Source organism: Oncorhynchus mykiss, chromosome 11 (genome assembly GCF_057628025.1).
Source record: "Oncorhynchus mykiss isolate SJ-2025 chromosome 11, ASM5762802v1, whole genome shotgun sequence".
Classification (NCBI taxonomy): Eukaryota; Metazoa; Chordata; class Actinopteri; order Salmoniformes; family Salmonidae; genus Oncorhynchus; species Oncorhynchus mykiss.
The window spans coordinates 48,746,343-48,766,610 of record NC_143032.1 but is presented as its reverse complement, the minus strand read 5'-3'; the positions used below and the strand labels follow the sequence as shown (position 1 = coordinate 48,766,610).

At 41.1% G+C, this 20,268-nt stretch overlaps 1 protein-coding gene, 1 long non-coding RNA gene and 1 pseudogene across 2 annotated transcripts in view; 1 reads left to right on the top strand and 2 right to left on the bottom strand.

The window, feature by feature from the left end:
- LOC110535772 (small G protein signaling modulator 1) overlaps positions 1–20,268 on the bottom strand; it is an 82,806-nt gene that overhangs the window by 49,613 nt on the left and 12,925 nt on the right. The window lies entirely within an intron of this gene.
- Positions 2,995–3,789, bottom strand: LOC149979607 (toll-like receptor 13; annotated as a pseudogene).
- LOC149979606 (uncharacterized) lies at positions 3,934–7,370 on the top strand. The gene is made up of 2 exons (XR_016484305.1): positions 3,934–5,535; positions 6,062–7,370. It is a non-coding gene; the product is annotated as an uncharacterized LOC149979606 (long non-coding RNA).

Below are 20,268 nucleotides of genomic sequence, written 5' to 3'. Positions count from 1 at the left end.
AGACTGGCTAGGCCACTCCAGGACCTTGAAATGCTTCTTACGAAGCCACTCCTTCGTTGCCTAGGCGGTGTGTTTGGTATCATTGTCATGCTGAAAGACCCAGCCACGTTTCATCTTCAATGCCCTTGCTGATGGAAGGTTTTCACTCAAAATCTTACGATACATGGCCCCGTTCATTCTTTCCTTTACACGGATCAGTCGTCCTGGTCCCTTTGCAGAAAAACAGACCCAAAGCATGATGTTTCCACCCCCATGCTTCACAGTAAGTATGGTGTCCTTTGGATGCAACTCAGCATTCTTTGTCCTCCAAACACGACGAGTTGAGTTTTTACCAAAAAGTTATATTTTGGTTTCATCTGACCATATGACATTCTCCCAATCTTCTTCTGGATCATGCAAATGCTCTCTAGCAAACTTCAGACGGGCCTGGACATGTACTGGCTTAAGCAGGGGGACATTTCTGGCACTGCAGGATTTGAGTCCCTGGCGGCGTAGTGTGTTACTGATGGTAGGCTTTGTTACTTTGTTCCCAGCTCTCTGCAGGTCATTCACTAGGTCCCCTCGTGTGGTTCTGGGATTTTTGCTCACCGTTCTTGTGATCATTTTGACCCCACGGGGTGAGATCTTGCGTGGAGCCCCAGCTCGACGGAGATTATCAGTGGTCTTGTATGTCTTCCATTTCCTAATAATTGCTCCCACAGTTGATTTCTTCAAACCAAGCTGCTTACCTATTGCAGATTCAGACTTCCCAGCCTGGTGCAGGTCTACAATTTTGTTTCTGGTGTCCTTTGACAGCTCTTTGGTCTTGGCCATAGTGGATTTTGGAGTGTGACTGTTTGAGGTTGTGGACAGGTGTCTTTTATACTGACAACAACTTCAAACAGGTGCCATTAATACAGGTAACGAGAGGAGGACAGAGGAGCCTCTTAAAGAAGATGTTACAGGTCTGTGAGAGCCAGAAATCTTGCTTGTTTGTAGGTGACCAAATTTGCAAATAAATTCATTAAAAATCCTACAATGTGATTTTCTGGATTTTTTTTTCTCATTTTGTCTGTCATAGTTGAAGTGTATGATGAAAATTATAGGCCTCTCTCATCTTTTTAAGTGGGAGAACTTGCACAATTGGTGGCTGACTAAATACTATTTTGCCCCACTGTATAGATAACAAGTAAGGGAAAGGGGATACCAAGTCAGTTGTACAACTGAATGCAATCAACTGAAATGTGTCTTCCGCATTTGACACCAAGACAGTCGTGAAGAGGGTCCTGAGATCCTCAAAAGGTTCTACAGCTGCAACATCGAGAGCATCCTGACTGGTTGCATCACTGCCTGGTACGGCAATTCCTCGGACTCCGACCGCAAGGCATTACAGAGGGTAGTGCCTATGGCCCAGTACATCACTGGGGATAAGCTGCCTGTCATCCAGGACCTCTACACCAGGCGGTGTCAGAGGAATGCCCTAAAAATTGTCAAAGACCCCAGTCATAGATTGTTCTCTCTACTACTGCATGGCAAGCGGTACCGAAGTGCCAAGTCTAGGACAAAAAGGATTCTCAACCGTTTTTACCCACAAGCCATAAGACCCCTGAACAGGTAATCAAATGGCTACCTGGACTATTTGCATTGTGTGCCCCCCAACCCCTCTTTTACGCTGCTGCTACTCTCTGTTTATCATATATGCATAGTCACTTTAACCATATCTACATGTACATACTACCTCAATCAGCCTGACTAACCGGTGCCTGTATATAGCCTTGCTACTGTTATAGCCTCGCTACTGTACATAGCCTCGCTACTGTTATTTTTCCATGTCTTATATACTGTTGTTTTTATTTCTTTACTTACCTATTGTTCACTTTTTTTTCACTGTTGGTTAGAGCCTGTAAGTAAGCATTTCACTGTAAGGTCTACACCTGTTGTATTCGGCGCACGTGACAAATAAACTTTAATTTGATCAGAGAGGTGCGGGGAGGTTGCCTTAATTGACATCCACGTCTTCGGCGCCAGGGGAACAGTGGGTTAACTGACTTGCTCAGGGGCAGAATGACAGATTTTTACCGTGTCAGCTCGGGGATTCGATCCAGCAACGTTTTGGTTACAGGCCCAACGCTCCAACCACTAGGCTGCCGATCTCTAGAGTTTGCATAATTAAATAAATGAGACAAAACAGAAAGATTAGGGTAGGGAGGTGAAGAGAAAATTAGGGAAGTGAAAACATCATATTCTACAGATGTAGGACCTGAATATAATCACTCTTTCATTGCTGAGAATTTTCCTGCACTGCAGGAAATGCAGATGAGCTTAGTGATTTACATAAATTCACTGAAAACCCACACTAACGCATTAACACGTGCGATTCTCACACTTGTATATGTATTGCGATAGCAACATTGAGATTTTATTGCGGTTCCATGGTCCAAACATATTGTTTACCATGTCTGCTGCAGAGGGACAAGGGAGCCATGTGAAAATGAGTTTTGATCAGTCATGGAAATAAGAGATGAAAACAAAGAAGATGGAGAACAAGCTATGAAGGAGAAATAATGGAGTTTTGTTGCAGGTACAGCCAACGATTGCAAAAATAATATTGCGATATTGTCAAAACGATACAGTGTCATGTACACGTTTAAAGTGGCGTTTAAATAAAAAAACAAATTGACAATACAACTTTCATAACAGTTACATTGGCAAGCTAATAGTTTAACCACCGATAAAGCAACATTATGGACCAAACGTTCAAATCCTGTTGCTGCAGGATTATTTTGCTCTGGCAATATGGGTCAAATTAATTATCTGTACATCTCATCACGAAATTGCATAACATTTGCCCAACTCAGTTTCTGATAATAGTACATTATAGTACATATACACATTAGTTAATCCCTCTGTTGGAAATAATATTGCAGTTTATACACTTAGACTTGTATTTAACTTATTATACATATTTTTTTGTCCAGCTTCAGGTCAATTGGCTTTACATTTAGAATGTCACTATCATGCCCTCTCTACCCCGGAGAGGATGGGTTTCTCCTCAGCAGGGCAGTCCCTGGTCTCCAAAGCCACCCGGAGTTTCTCCCAGAAGATCCCAGTTTGCTCCCCAGCTCTGGGCCAGCTCAAGTAGGTGAGTCTTTTCACCAGCCTCATCATGCGATGGTAGGGCAATAGCTGCTGGTCCGGGAGCTAATCCAGAAACACCAGGATCAACACATGCTTCTGCTCATCAAACAGACTGAAGCTGGCCATCTGCATCTCCCGGGAGTACCATTCACTCTCCAGGTAGCGACGACTGATCACGCCGATGGTCTTGCGGCTCCCGGAGATGGCGTCTGTGATGTTGTCTATGATGGGTTTGCCTGGCTCGAAGAACCGGTGGTGCAGACAACCTCCAGCCCTGCTCTCTCTCCAGCTTTGGCAGAAGCTCCCCCAGGACCCAAGGCTCATCGTGGGCATTGTAGGAGACAATGGCATCGTACTGACCTCAATGAGGCGCATGTGTCTTCCTCCTCTTTGTATCGTGGAGACAAGCCAGGAAGAGGTGGTAGGCATAGACCACCTTCCATCTCAGGAGATGGTAGGTAAAGGACCCCATCAGGATGAGGAAACGCAGATAAGTGGTGGAGATTAAGTAGTAGAAGCCTATGTCTATTGAACAGTAGTGGGTGTCAAGGTCCAACAGTTTGGTACCTCTTTGGTTAACTGGGATGATACAAGCATTATCATAGGCATCAACAACTTGCCATTGGTTGTCTATTTTCACCTAGGGACAGGGGTGACATGACCTCCCCACATTCTGATATAGTTTTCTAATTGCGCTGTGATACAAAACGTGGCACCGGTATGCTTTAGGACCATGCGGACACCTCAGTGAGGTCAGGTAGGCTGTTTTCCGGTATCAGCCAGCTGTATGAAGTCAATGCTTTGGAAAGGCTGGCGTATAGGACCAGCATAGGAGACATGAACAGAGGCAGCTGCTGTCTGTGTTGCACTTTTTCTCAGAGTTGTAAAAGCAAGCAGAGCTGAAACAGGCTACTCTTTAGTTGACTGATGTAGCTAGCAAGGTAACTGCTGTTTGACAGAAAAATACATATTTACTCACAGTTCTGAGCTACTAATGTAACTGACATGTTAGCTAAAGTTAGCTAGCTAGCTAGCTCACTGACTTTAGCTATTATTTTTGACTCAATTACACTAGACCTGAATCAAACGATGAAACCAGCAGCCAAATGGTTGAAGATCGATATTCTGACGTTTTTCTGCATTTTATTAGTCAGTATAGCAATGTAACGTTATCAATCTGTCAGTTTCCTCACAGCTAATTCCCTACTTTTCACACAGACACGGTATAAACAGCTCTACAGGTGTCACTTTCATAGTGCACAGTCAGTACACAACACTAAGCTCATCATGTCTTAGCAGGGTCAGACAGCCAGGGAAGACCACTCTACAGAGCTCAGGTACATTTTGCAGTATATTATAATCAGTGAATGGATACAAAGTTCCATCTTGAGTTGATGGGTAGGCTACAGTCTGGGATAAATGGTTATTTAGATTGTTGAACCATTGATTATATTCATGGATAATATAACGTATAAATGTACACCAATGTAATTCTTTGTCATGCCTCATCTGAGCAGGATCAGATGGTGACAGGGGTCTCATCAGGGTCAGGCAGCCAGGGAAGACCAGTCTGGTGATGGAGCTGAAGGGAATTTTTGCAGATACAACACTATTTTCTCTGTGCAGCAAACACTGGACAAGCAAGAAGCTTCAAACTATTTTAAGGCAGTCTGACAAACCTCTAAAGTTGATTTCCAAACTGTATCAAGGGTTGATAGAGGCTTTTCCTGATGACACACAACAAGTAAAACAAAAATGTGAGGAAGACCTAGGAGACAATACTGATGATAATGAATGGATACAGATACGTTTGAATTCCCAGTCATGTTTATATCATCCCAGACATAAATGACTGCAGTTTAAGACCATCCATAGAACGTACTATATGCCAGGGAAACTGAATATCATGCACACAAATGTAACTATTCTGCTGGAGGTGTAAAACACAAACACGGGACCTATTTGCAGACAGTGCATTTGGAAAGTATTCAGACACCTTGACTTTTTCCACATTTTGTTACATTTACAGCTTTATTCTAAAAGAGATCAAATTGCTTTCCCCCTTATTCATCTACACACAATACTCCATACTGACAAAGCAAAAACAGTTTTTTTTTAAACATTTTTGCAAAAGATATAAAGTTAGCCATGGAAAACTGCAAATGTGTTGCTACTGCTCTCAATAATATTGCTGCTATGAATTTATCAGGCGCTATTGACAAAGGTCAGTGGGAAAAAGTTGTGATGGACTACTTTCAGGAGGACGATTTTTGTGGCATTGCACATGGTCAGTGTGAACCAGAGTGACTTGACAAAACGGGCCAAGCAAGCTGTACAAACAAAACGGAAACTACACAGGACGTCTTATTTAATGAAAGGGATTGCAGTCTGCTGTGAAGCGTTCATTCATGTACACGGGTAAGAGTCTATCTACATTTTCCGATATTATACATTTCTAATTTTGTCAGAATGTTGTTTTCAATGCAAGTTAAAGCTTACTGTTAGCTAGCTAGCTAACATTAGGTGGCTGGCACTTTAACATTACATGTATGATCTGTGAAGTAATATTATCTCAGAAAGCCATTTGCATTGCTAGTTATAGCCTAATGTTAGCTAACTAACCAGCTAACGACAGATTTTTACATTGTCAGCTCGGGGATTCGATCCAGCAACATTTTGGTTACTGGCCCAAAGCTCTAACAACTAGGCAACCTGCTACTATGCTAAAATGCTATGCTAAAATATTTGTATCTAGAATTTGTCTTTCAGCATCAGCATAAACAACACGTTTTGATTGTTTAATTTACATCCAACATGATTGGCACTAATTTTATTGATCTCACATTATTTCTGTATTTGCACCATTTCTTCACCAACTACGGAATTGGGGAAACACATGTGGACCTGAATTGTGATAACTGCATTGGTGAAAAAAAATAACAAGTTTGTGGTCTCGAGATTGCTGGTGTTGTGAAGGACAGCACTGCGACAGAGGTCAACATCCCATAGCTGTTTGGACTAGAGGATTGTACGGTACTAGTGGAAAGCTATGGCTGGCAACAACACCTGACTCCGTACTTCAGGCCGCTGCCACAGATCAAGCAGTACCAACACTTCAGGAGAATATCATTTTCATTGCATTGTATAAGGTTATTCTTCTTATCTAAACTTGAGAGGTGAATTGATGTTTTGCAAGGTTGTAATTTCTTCTCAATTTGTTTTCTTTTTTCCTGTTTTACAACTTTGATGCTCTGGAGCCTGGTGTTGTTGTTGCCAAGGAGCGTTCGGACTCAGTCGGGACCAGATTTCAGCTCCTGCGCAACGCCGACATCATTCCTCCCATAGATGGTCTGCCTGTACAAGCACCACTTGGACTGGAAACAGCTAGACAAACGTACATTTCTGAGAAGATCAGGGAGTTTTGCGATGAAGAGACTATGGACATCACATGCCCTGCACCAAAGTCAAGGGCAGGACAGAAACAGGCTCTCCGAATATTAGATTCCCTTGTTCATGCGTGGTTTGAACGGACCAGTTCATCACTGGGGGGCGAGTTCCCAGTCATCAGCACGATCTGCAGTGCCTCTATTCACTCTCCTAACACACACGCCATACATTAAGGCTACTATTTATTTTGTTATCCTGCTGCTCAGGCACTTTACCCGATTGTGTGCATCTATCACCAGTATCAACGATATCGCTATTGTTCTTGTACATACTGTATATTATTTTGTTCTTTCTCTACTGGCATTGACACTTTTTCTTATATTTTCTTTATGTTGACACCATCTATTTTTGATATTGCTACTATGCAAGTAACTATTTACTGTACCGTTTACACCTTCTGTAGTGACCCATCCACTAAGCTAGATGTGGCTGGGGGTTAGAGCATTTCTTTCACCAATTTAGACAAGTGTGTCTGGGTAAGAATCATCTAATATTTGTTATCTGGACACTTTCTGTTTACCTGGAAATTTTTCTTATTGTAGACTACAACTTTTACCACTTTTAGTCTGAATCTTTACTACACTACTCACTGTTTAGCACATGACCTCACATGTGAATCCTTAAAGAGATGGGTGGGTCTGGCTTAAGAGGGTGTGAACAATGCTGAATAGGTGTAGACAAAGCTCTCTCCAGTAGGTGTACCAAAACATTCAATGGCCACTTTCTCAAAAGTGGGATTACAAGTTCATCAACTTTCAAAGCAGAATTACTTTCCCATTGTTCATAAAATGCAGTGTATGATATAACATTTTGTAGCTCTGTGTCTGCTTTTATCCAATGTCAAAAACACAATTTCAAATTTTGCTACATAACACTGAAGGTGGTCACTATACTATATTATCCTACTTATCATGTTTCACGTTAGATTTATTAACTACTAAAATGTAAAACTTTTTTTTTTTCAATTCTGGTGCAGCTCTGCACACAAGCTTGTTAGCTAGCTAGCTCAAAAAGGACATTCAAAGTGCCTTCATAGAAGCCAATCCTCTAGGTATAATTATGTGGACCTAACTCAGATAATGCATGCCATAAAAAGATGCCCAGCTCTTCAAGCCTCCTCCTCAACCCTCTCTCGCTCTCTCCCCACCTGCAACATTTCAGTCGCATCTTGCGCCATAGGCTACACTTGTCTGTCCATCATGTACGTAAACAACTAGTTTGCCTGCTCTATCCGCACTAATTGGTGAAGTCATTTAATGAGATTAAGGTTAAAAAAAACTCTAGAATTCAAAGTTAAAAAATGAAACAGAATTTTTAAAAATGATGGTTCAGTTCAGAATGAAATGATTGGTTGGTTGGAACCAAAATTATTTTCCAATGGTACATACACACAAAAAGTAGGTTTACATGGGAGAGATGCGTTTTACCGTGAGGTGTTGCCTTATTTGTTTTGTGAAACCAGGTTTGCTGTTCACTTGCGCATATATGAGATGGAAGGGAGTTCCCTGCAGTCATGGCTCTGGATAATACTGTATGTTTTCCTTGAATGTGTTCAAATCCAAATCTATTGGTCGCATACACATTTAGCAGATGTTATTGTGAGTGTCACAAAATGCTTGTTCTGGACTTGGGGACTGTGAAAATACCCCAAGCGGGTGTGTTAGCGCTGTGTGTACATTTACTACGCAAACCATTAGGAATTTCCAACACATTAATGTTTCTTGTAAAAAGAAGAAGTGATGCACTCAGTCTCTCCTCAACTCTTAGCAAAGACAGACTGGCATGCATAGTATTGATATTAGCCCTCTGATTACAATGAAGAGCAAAACGCACCACTCTGTTCACGGCCAGCTGCAGCTTAACAAGATCCTTCTTCGCAGCACTTGACCATATGACTGGACAATAATCAAGATAAGATCAAACTTGAACCTGCAGGACTTGCTTTGTGGAGTGTGGTGTCAAAAAAGCAGAGCATCTCTTTATGACAGACAGACCTCTCACCATCTTTGCAACCATTGAATCAATATTTTTTTACAGTGACAGTTACAATCTAAGGTAACACCAAGTAATTTAGTCTCCTTAACTTGCTCAACAGCCACACCATTCATTATCAGATTCAGCTGAGGTCTAGAACTAAGGTAATGAATGATTTGTACCAAATACGATGTTCTTAGTTTTAGAGATCTTAAGGACCAGTTTATTACTGGCCACCCATTCTAAAACTGACTACAACTCATTGTTTAGGGTTGCAGAGATTTCACTAGCTGTGGTTGCAGACGCGCAAAGGGTTGAATCATCAACATCAACAAAATTCAGACCCCTTCACTTTTTCCACATTTTGTTACGTTACAGACTTATTCTAAAATAGTTTTTTTTATTAAACTCTCAACAATCTACACACAATACCCCATAATGACAAAGCAAAAACCAGTTTTTAGGCATTTGTAAATTTATTACAAATTAAAAACGGAAATATAACATTTACATAAGTATTCAGACCCTTTACTCAATACCTTCTTCAATCACCTTTGGCAGCGATTATAGACTCGAGTTTTCTTGGGTATGACACTAAGCTTGGTAGCCCTGTCTTTGGAGAGTTTCTCCTATTATTCTCTGCAGATCCTCTCAAGATCTGTCAAGTTGGACAAGCTCCCTGCCACTGAAAAACATCCTCACAGCATGATGTTGCCACCACCATGCTTCAGCGTAGGGATGGTATTGGCCAGATGATGAGTGGTGCCTGGTTTCCTCCAGATGTGACACTTAACATTCAGGCCAAAGAGTTCATTCTTTCTTTCATCAGACCAGAGAATCTTGTTTCTCAATGTCTGAGAGTCCTTTAGGCACCTTTGGCAAACTACAAGCGGGCTATCATGTGCCTTTTACTGAGGAGTGGCTTCCGTCTGGCAACTCTACCATAAAGGTAGAGTGCTGCAGAGATGGTTGTCCTTCTGGAAGGTTCTCCCATCTCCCAACCACCATCGGGTTCTTGGTCACCTCCCTGACCAAGGCCCTTCTCCCCCGATTGCTCAGTTTAGCCGGGCGGTCAGCTCCAGTAAGAGCTTTGGTGGTTCCAAACTTCTTCCATTTAAGAATGATGAAGGACACTGTGTTCTTGGGGACCTTCAATGCTGCAGAAATGTTTTGGTACCCTTCCCCAGATCTCTGCCTCGACACAATCCTGTCTCTGAGCTCTACGGACATTTCCTTCGACCTCATGGCTTGGTGTTTGCTCTGAAATGCACTGGTCTACTGTGGGACCTTATAGAGACAGCTGTGTGCATTTTCAAATCATGTCCAAATCAATTGAATGTACCACAGGTGGACTCCAATCAAGGCCATGGCTCAGGGGGTTGATGTCCTTGATTATCTTTTTATGCTTCTTGTGACATCGGGTGCTGTAGGTATCTTGGAGGACAGGCAGTGTGCTGTAGGTGTCTTGGAGGGCAGGCAGTGTGATGCGTTGGGCCGACCGCACCATCCTCGACAGGATGTTCTCAAGAAGTCCTGAAGTCCATGATCAGCTCCTTCGTTTTTGTTGACATTGAGGGAGAGGTTATTTTCTTGGCACCACTCCACCAGGGCCTTCACATCCTTCCTGTATGCTGTCTCGTCATTGTTGGTAATCAGGCCTACTACTGTTGTTTCGTCTGCAAACTTGATGATTGAGTTGGAGGCATATGTGGCCACGCAGCCATGGGTGAACAAGGGGTAGATCAGATTTAATATTGTAGATAGACTGGCTTCCATCAATGCAATTGTCTGCATCATTTCCAATCCCCCATATTATTTTTGTAAATATATAAATTATATATATATTTTTATATATACACAGTACCAGTCAAAAGTTTGGACACACCTACTCATTCATGGGTTTTTCTTTATTTTTACTATTTTCTACATTGTATAATAATAGTGAAGACATCAACACTATGACAGAACACATATGGAATCATGTAGTAATCAAAAAAGTCTTAAACAAATCAATATATTTTATATTTGAGATTCGTCAAAGTAGCCACCCTTTGCCTCGACGACAGCTTTGCACACTCACACACTGGCATTCTCTCAACCAGCTTCCCCTGGATTTTTTATTTGATAAAACCTTTATTTAACTAGGCAAGTCAGTTAAAAACAAATTCTTATTTACAATGACAACCTGGAAAGCATTTCCAACAGTCTTGAAGGAGTTCCCATACATGCTAAGCACTTGTTCACTGCCTTTCCTTCACTCTGCGGTCCAACTCATCACAAACCATCTCAATTATATTTTTTCCCTTTTTTCTCCCCAATTTCATGATATATCCAATTGGTAGTTACAGTCTTGTCCCATCGCTGCAACTCCGGTATGGACTCGGTAGTGGCGAAGGTCGAGAGCCATGCGTCCTTATGAAACACGACACTGCCAAGCCGCACTGCTTCGTGACACACTGGGCGCATAACCCAGAAGCCAGTGTCAGCGTGCATGCACCCGGACTGCCACATGAGTCGCTAGAGCACGATGGGATAAGGACATCCCACCAGGCCAAACCCTCTCCTAACCCAGACGATGCTGGGCCAGTTGTGAGTCGCCTCATGGGTCTCCCGGTCGCGGCCGGCTGTGACACAGCCCGGAGTCGAACGCGGATCTGTAGGGACGCTTCAAGCACTGCAGTGCCTTAGACCGCTGCGCTACTCGGGAGGCTCAATTTCGAGTCTCATAACAAAGGGTCTGTTTTTTATTTACATTTGAAAACATTTCTAAAAACCTGTTTTCACTTTGTCTTTATGGGGTATTGTGTGTAATTTAATACATTTTAGAATGAGGCTGTAACATAACAAAATGTGGAAAAAGTCAAGGGGTCTGAATATTTCCTGAATACACTGTATTTCTAAGGCTACATATAATATAGGCTATTGAGGCGTTGAATAAGGCCCTGTCTGGACCACTTCTACCGGGAGAAAGGAACCAAGCCAGGAATCGGTGTACAGTATCCAATCTAAGCTATCAACTGCTTTTCTTTCATGTTTCTCTCAGGAGTGTGAGAGGAGTCCACGTGGAGTGAGGATGGAGAGAAATCTGTTCTAAACTTTTCTTATGTTGCTGGTATCATGGTTGACGAATGGACAAGACATAATAATGAGTGGTAAAGATGAAACATTGAAATTGGGACATTATCATGGGCCATCCACTTTGAACTGTAAAGCTATCTGAAGAAGAAGGAAAAGGACGCCAGAAGAATCAGTGCCTGAGAGAGGGGGTTGGTCAACTGTGCCGATAAAATTGTTTTAGACTTTTGAGGTATCAGGTTGATTGTAGAGGTCTACACCACGTAAAATTATAGTAATTTAGATTAAGAATGCATTGAGATACTGATCTGTATTATAATCGGGATTAAAAAAGTTAATAGTCGAATTATGGGATAATTACACTGAATGTTAATATGAATGTAAATTCTGCTAATATTGATGTGTGTTGAAGTGAGTTTTTTACTAAGAGTGATTAGACCAATTTGAATCACTGAGCAATGTCATTCTACATTTTGGTTGGATAAATATTAGATTTTTTAATTATGATTTGGAATATGAATGATTTCCCTGACCTATTCTCTATTCCTGACTACATCTCTGAGCATAAGGACTTAGAGGGATGCCTGTCCTATATGTTGTGATGACGTCTGTGTTTAGACACTGGTTCTCATGTAACTTAGGGAGTATTTCTATGTTATGTTTTTATTTGTATTTTTCTCAACAATTGATTATTCTGTGTGATTAAACCTGTGCAAGTTTGTCTTGTAGAATAAAGGTTGCAAACTTAGTTTCAGAAGGGAAAAAGCTTACATATAAGCTAAGATATTTGACATTGAAGGGATTTTATTTTTTATTTTATTTTAAATATTGAGTATGTAATTACTGTTCTGATTCTCCAGAAGGGATAATGTCCCTTGAGAGGGGAATGTCGTGGCTGAATCAGAATTAGTTAGGTAACATAGATAAATAAGATGTTTTATCTTATTTTTGTCATTCGAATGTCTTCTTTTGGACTATACTGTTGGCAGTTGCAGTTATCCCTTCTCAGCTAGGGCTCAGTCACTTGGGGCCCAGAGAGGGGAGAGGTCAGGCTTGTCTTCATATGTCAATGTATCTGTTAAACCATGTGATGCTATGAAGAATATCAGAAGGGGAGGAGGACAGAATGGAGGCTTGTCTTCTTATGGGAATGTGTCTGAAACTATTGTATGTCCCCTCTGAGGTTGCCCTTATCTTGACCTAGTATATGACCTAAGAGGCTCACTGTCTCCGTGAGCTTGTCCAGGAGGGATTGTATTTGAGATGGGGGTATCTAGAATTGACAATTGATATATGCCATTGGATGAGGTAATGCTTTGGTCCTAAGTGGTGGCAAGAACGAGATTAGAATTAGAACAGTAATTTATAGCTAATGCTGTCTGGCTATTGGATACTCCTCTCTCAATTAAAAGTCTTCCTTTGTAATGTTCCTAAGATCTGTTATTCGTTGAGAGGGGTGTGTCTTGGCTATAAATGATGCTAAGAATTATTTTGTAAGCACTCTCAGAGAATTCATTTATAGACACTGAGTTGATCTGAGAGTCACGGGGCTATGGTGAAGCTCATATATAATTAAAGATGGACTTTATAATATAACTCTGACTTGTGTGTGGTTTGCTCTCTCAATGTTTAGTAATACAGGAAATTACCACGACAAGATGCACTCAGAAATACTCATCCTTCCTCATTATAAAAATGCTAATAAAAATACATTAGATTTATGTAGGATTTTTTTCTAGGACCCAAAGTCCATTTACATAGTTTACTGAGAAGGGAAAAAAACTGGTGACTCATATGATATTTGACTTGAACCATGGTAATTAAAGTATGCTAACTAAGGCTTGGATACAACTGATGATACTAATGTGTAAATACAGCGCATATTCAATTTTGGCCCCCTGAAAGCATTAAAATAGAAATGCTATATACCAATTTCAAACCAAAAGCCCTGCCTTTGGCCATCTGAGTTCACAACCTTGTCAGCGTCGGCCGCAATGTTAAAAATCAGCCACAAACATGACTCATGCTGCCATCACGATAACAATAGCAATCCCAAAGTCTGATCACACACACACACACACACACACACACACACACACACACACACACACACACACACACACACACACACACACACACACACCTTGCTCATTAGGGGCCCACCCTGCTGTGAGAGAGAGAGGCTCAGGAGGCCGCAGAGTGACACAGTTAATCAGAGCAGCTCAAACATCAGGCCTCTTGTCAATACTGAACATGAGACAATACAAGGAATTTACTCATTCACTGTTTTTAAATTTAAGGTTAAGTTGGTGAAAATACTTGATTTTTGCAGAAAGCTTTGAAGTGCATCTCCTTGTTGTTTTACTAACAGTACATGCTAGCTGTTTTAAAATTCCCCCACAACCCACATTCCCACTGAGATGAAGGCCTGAATATTGAATATTGATTTTTGCAAATGACCATGTGTTCTCAATGGCTTACCTACATCAATAACAGCACCACTTCTGACCCCTTGTTTGTCCCCTTTGGTTTGCCCACGTGACCTTTTCTTCATAGGAGAGGATGAGGTGGTGGAGCTGTGTGTCATCAGGGCCCAGGGGCAGCTGCTCAAACAGCTGGTGTGGTATACCCTCATGCCCTAAGGCAACGCCGAGTCCAATTAATTGAATATACCACAGGTGGACTCCAAGTTGTAGAAACATCAAGGATGATCAATGGAAACAGGATGCACCTGAGCTCAATTTCGAGTCTCATAGCAAAGGGTCTGAATACTTATGTACATAAGGAATTTCAAAACAACATGTGGTCAATTTGCACAAAAAAATACAAACCTGTTTTCGCTTTGTCATTATGGGGTATTATTGTGTTTCGATTAATGAGGACATTAACGTAAGAAAATGTGGGGAAAATCAAGGGATCTTAATACTTTCCGAATGCACTGTTTATGGTTGTTTTGCCTACTTAAGTGGAATGACCTGATTGTATGTTGTTCAATCAGTAAGGCGGTCTGAATGGTGTGCTGCTTTGACGTCATCCCATGTTCACATCGTTTCCTCTCTTCCTGACTGATTTTATTTATTGCATTAGTACTGTACAAAGTTAGAGGTGCGCTATCTGATAGATTCCCGCGCTCCCCCTACCTCGGACTTCCAGTAGGGAGACCCGAGGTCAACCTAACCCCGCCCCCCTCTCCATCTCGTACTTCTGAGTGGGAGACCTTCCCAGGCAGTAGCCTGCCTAGCTCACAAACTAGAATCAGGGCGCCCACACCGACAAGGTTACGTGACCCACAGTCCCACACGGTGACATGATATCATCGACGTGATGTGCAAATGACCGATAGAAAACCGATCGCGCAAATGCCACCATTCCTGATTTTTTTGGGTGTGGGCGCCCAATGCCACCCACGGCAAGATGCCGCCCTGGACGGCTGCCCATGTCGCCTATACCTAAATCCGCTACTGCAGCTATGTTATGTGTGATGATTGTGAGGTGTAATACAAATTCGACAGTCACAAAACGGGATTTCAAATAGGCCTTGGCATGTCAAGGGAACTGTAGCCTACTGTTTAGATGGGTTAAATGGAAAGTGGAATCTGGACATTGACAAACCAGAATAATCTACTGTATTTTGGCAAACTCCAAAATCCTCTGATAAAACTAGTCCCGTGCGAATCGTCATCCCTGTTTTGAGAGAAATGTCTGAGTTTTACAGCTGTTGCTGGCGGTTTGAGCAAGAATACAATAACTGATTCGATAAATTGAAGTGCATAGCATATACAGTTGAAGTCGGAAGTTTACATACACTTAAATTGGAGTCATTAAAACTCGTTTTTCAGCCACTCCACAAATTTCTTGTTAACAAACTATAGTTTTTGCAAGTCGTTTAGGACATCTACTTTGTGCATGACAATACATTTTTCCAACAATTGTTTACAGACAGATTATTTCACTTATAATTCACTGTATCACAATTCCAGTTTACATACACCAAGTTGATTGTGCCTTTAAACAGCTTGGAAAATTCCAGAAAATTATGTCATGGCTTTAGAAGCTTCTGATAGGCTAATTGACATCATTTGAGTCAATTGGAGGTGTACCTGTGGATGTATTTCAAGGACTACCTTCAAACTCAGTGCCTCTTTGCTTGACATCATGAGAAAATCAGCCAAGTCCTCAGAAATTATTTTGTAGACCTCCACAAGTCTGGTTCATACTTGGGAGCAAATGCCTGAAGGTACCATGTTCATCTGTACAAACAATAGCACGCAATTATAAACACCATGGAACCACGCAGCCACTATAACGCTCAGAAAGGAGATGCGTTCTGTCTCCTAGAGATGAACGTACTTTGGTGCGAAAAGTGCAAATCAATCCCGGAACAACAGCAAAGGACCTTGTGAAGAAGCTGGAGGAAACAGGTACAAAAGTATCTATATCCACAGTAAAACGAGTCCTATATCGACATAATCTGAAAGGGCGCTCAGCAAGGAAGAAGCCACTGCTCCAAAACCGTCATAAAAAAGCCAGACTACGGTTTGCAACTGCACATGGGGACAAAGATCGTACTTTTTGGAGAAATGTCCTCTGGTCTGATGAAACAAAAATAGAACTGACCATCGTTATGTTTGGAGGGAAAATGGGGAGGCTTGAGCAGAAGAACACCATCCCAACTGTGAAGCACGGGGGTGGCAGCATTATGTTGTGGGGGTGCTTTGCTGCAGGAGGGACTGGTGCACTTCACAAAAAAGATGGCGTCATGAGGGAGGAAACGTATGTGGATATATTGTAGCAACATCTCAAGACATCAGTTAATACTGATGTTAAAGTTAAAGCTTGGTCGCAAATAGGTCTTCCAAATGGACAATGACCCAACCATACTTCCAAAGTTGTGGCAAAATGTCTCAAGGACAACAAAGTCAAGGTATTGGAGTGGCCATCACAAAGCCCTGACCTCAATCCTATAGAAAATGTGTGGGCAGAACTGAAAAAGCGTGTGTGAGCAAGGAGGCCTACAAACCTGACACAGTTACACTAGCTCTGTCATGAGGAATGGGCCAAAATTCACACAACTTATTGTGGGAGGCTTGTGGAAGGCTACCCAAAATGTTTGACCCAAGTTAAACAATTTAAAGGCAATGCTACCAAATACTAATTGAGTGTATATAAACTTCTGACCCACTGGGAATGTGATGAAAGAAATAAAATCTGAAATAAATAATTCTCTCTACTATTATTCTGACATTTCACATTCTTAAAAAAAAGTGGTGATCCTAACTGACCTAAGACAGGGAATTCTTACGAGGATTAAATGTCAGGAATTGTGAAAAACTGAGTTTAAATGTATTTGGCTTAGGTGTAAGTAAACCTCCGACAGCAACTGTATATGGAAGGGCCTACATGTATCAACCTTCACAATGAAGGTGTTTATGTTTTGTGTGAATTAATTGAACATCACCAAATGCATCATAAAAAAATATAATCCAACCCTTGATGTTTATAGATCACAAAGCAGCACACAACAAACTCACTTTCTCATCCATAGCCTAAAAACGCATCAAGTGCAAGTTAGCTGTTTAAGCTCACATCTGAAGGCAGGGGGGCATTTAGGACGTCTTCTACTGTGGATCACTAAAATATCCTAATGATTATGATCACACTTCGTCAATTCAGAAAATATTATGGCGACACTATACCAACGATGGTTTGGTATGATTTAGAAACCAAGCTTGAGTTATCAGTGTATCCTGTTATAACCTGGACTTCTAGAAATATCTTCACACCTAGAAAAAAAACCTCCAGGCTGCCGTCATAACTGTCAATCTTTTTTATTTTTTTAAATAGAATTACAGGGGGGGTCGTTTGGAAAATGTTTTATTCCGTCTGTATCGTCCTCTGGAATAACAGGCATTCTGGAGTAATACATACATAAGCAACGTTCTCTAATAATCCTAATTCGAATAGGGCTATAGCCTTAATAATAACTCCTGCAGAATTAAGCATTTCTTGCAGCAAAATGATACACCAAATGCAGGCATTTTTTTTTATTTGGGAACAAGATCTGTAGGGGTGCTGTCTTCATCATAAAAGCATCATAAAAGCTGACAGTACTTCAACCAGATAAAATGTGCATCGAAGCCAAACTGAAATCTTATCAGAAACACGGTCATTTTCACAGCTTTCTTTTTCCTTACAACTGGTCAAACTGATGTCATTTGGACATTTTGCACAGAAAATATTTGTGTTTGTTGTTGTTTTATTCTATTTTCTCATCTCTGCTTTGCAAAAGATGACAGAAACATTACCGTTGTCAACTAGATTGAAGCATTCATTCTATCATATAATCTATAATTACATTATTCTGTTGAGCAATGGTATATTTAGTCTAATAGGGCAACATATAATGACAAAAGAGAAGCTGCATGCTTCTAATTATAGACAAGTTGACTAACAAATAGCCTACCAAAATGTCGGAAACTATTGGCAGAAACCTATCTAAATCAGGCAAAACAAAATCCTGCACCCTGTCCAAAAATCGTTATGCAGTCTTTGACTGTAGCCTATAGCGCTGACACTATGGCCTGCAATCATGGATCGGTATTGTATAGCTAGCTATCTGTGGCAACATCTAGCCTTTCCTAAAGGACTGTAGGCATTATCGTCCAGATTTTACATTGTAATGTTGGCCTAAATGCATAGGTCTAATTGTAGCCAACTTTCACAGTGGTGTTTTGCAATATCGCTGTTATTTTAACCTAAAACATTTCAGTGGGGAATATTGAATTAATGCTTCATGAGCTCAGTATGCTTCCTACTGCTTATTTTCTCATCACTATTCATTGTTGCCAACAAAGTGTTTATCTGAGCAATTTACCAATTAACTGATATTTCGGTCATTTTTAAACAACTATAATTTACCGGTTTATTTCTGTGAGCTCAATGCACAGTTTCTCAAGAGATCAAGCATGAACTGTGCAAAGTAGTAGAGTTTCCAACAGGCCAATATTTGACATTGTTTAGGGCAGAACACGTGGTCATTAACTACAATGACCATAATCCATTGCGTGCCTACTTGTCCGATCTGGGAGAAAAGAGACAGAAGATGCGCGATCAAGTTGGAGAGAGTAGTTGCTTCACAAGGAATCTCTAACTGAAAATACATGCTCTAAGTGATTGATAGTTGGTGTTCAGCAGTCATAAAAGTGTGCCTTAATTACTTTGAAGAACTACTAAAATCGTTATTTTGTCAGACAGGAGCAGTTCTACAGAGATGATGACTTGGAATTAAATAATAGTCATCAAATAAAACAAATGAAATATTTGATTAAAGTAATGTGAATAATAATGGTTTAGAAGTGATAGGCAGTAATGTGTAGTTAATACCATCATGGAACTTTAAATAATTGTTTTATTCTGTGGTTTTACAGCATTCGACCCACATAATACATAGCTCATTTAAATGTTTAAAAAAATGATCAAAGCCAAAATAAAAAAACTTCACAATTTCTTTATAATCAAACCAGAACCGAACCGACCTCAAAAAGCAGTAATCGTTCATCGGTATCAGCAAACAACTTAACTTCAATTTGTTATGTCGTTCCTTGAACCTAGTTTCAGCCCTCCCAGTAGCAAACCAAGTGGCAGGGCTGTCATTGACTGGAATTTATGAATTAACGATTGTGGCTGTGAGCTGCAGTTTGTTACATGCTAGATTTCATGCTTGTTGTCTAATAAAATTGTTTATCATTACATGTGGTGCTTCAGCTTTCAAAGGACCGGGCTTCATCTTTCCTGTACTGAATTGGGGGAATGCATCTCCCTGCAAGCTTCAGCCTCTGATTTCGCCCGCCATGGCAGTCATACCACAACTACTGGTAGCAATCACAGATCTCCCTTCACGGTTGTATTTTTAATTTAATTTATTTCACCTTTATTTGACCAGGTAGGCAAGTTGAGAACAAGTTCTCATTTACAACTGTGACCTGGCCAAGATAAAGCAAAGTTCGACACATACAACAACACAGAGTTACACATGGAGTAAACAAACATACAGTCAATAATACAGTAGAAAAACAAGTCTATATACAATTTGTGCAAATGAGGTGAGATAAGGGAGGTAAGGCAATAAATAGGCCATGGTGGCGAAGTAAATACAATATAGCAATTAAACACTGGAATGGTAGATGTGCAGTAGATGAATGTGCAAAGTAGAAATACTGGGGTGCAAAGGAGCAAGATAAATAAATACAGTAGGGAATGAGGTAGTTGTTTGGGCTATTGACAGATGGGCTATGTACAGGTGCAGTGATCTGTGAGCTGCGCTGACAGCTGATGCTTAGAGCTACTGAGGGAGATAAGTGTCTCCAGTTTCAGTAATTTTTGTAGTTCGTTCCTGTCATTTACAGCAGAGAACTGGAAGGAGATGCGGCCAAAGGAGGAATTGGCTTTGGGGGTGACCAGTGAGATATACCTGCTGGGGCGCGTGCTACGGGTTGGTGCTGCTATGGTGACCAGCGAACTGAGATAAGGCGGGGCTTTACCTAGCAGGGTCTTGTAGATGACCTGGAGCCAGTGTGTTTGGCGACGAGTGTGAAGCGAGGGCCTGCCAACAAAAGCATACAGGTCGCAGTGGTGGGTAGTATGTGGGGCTTTGGT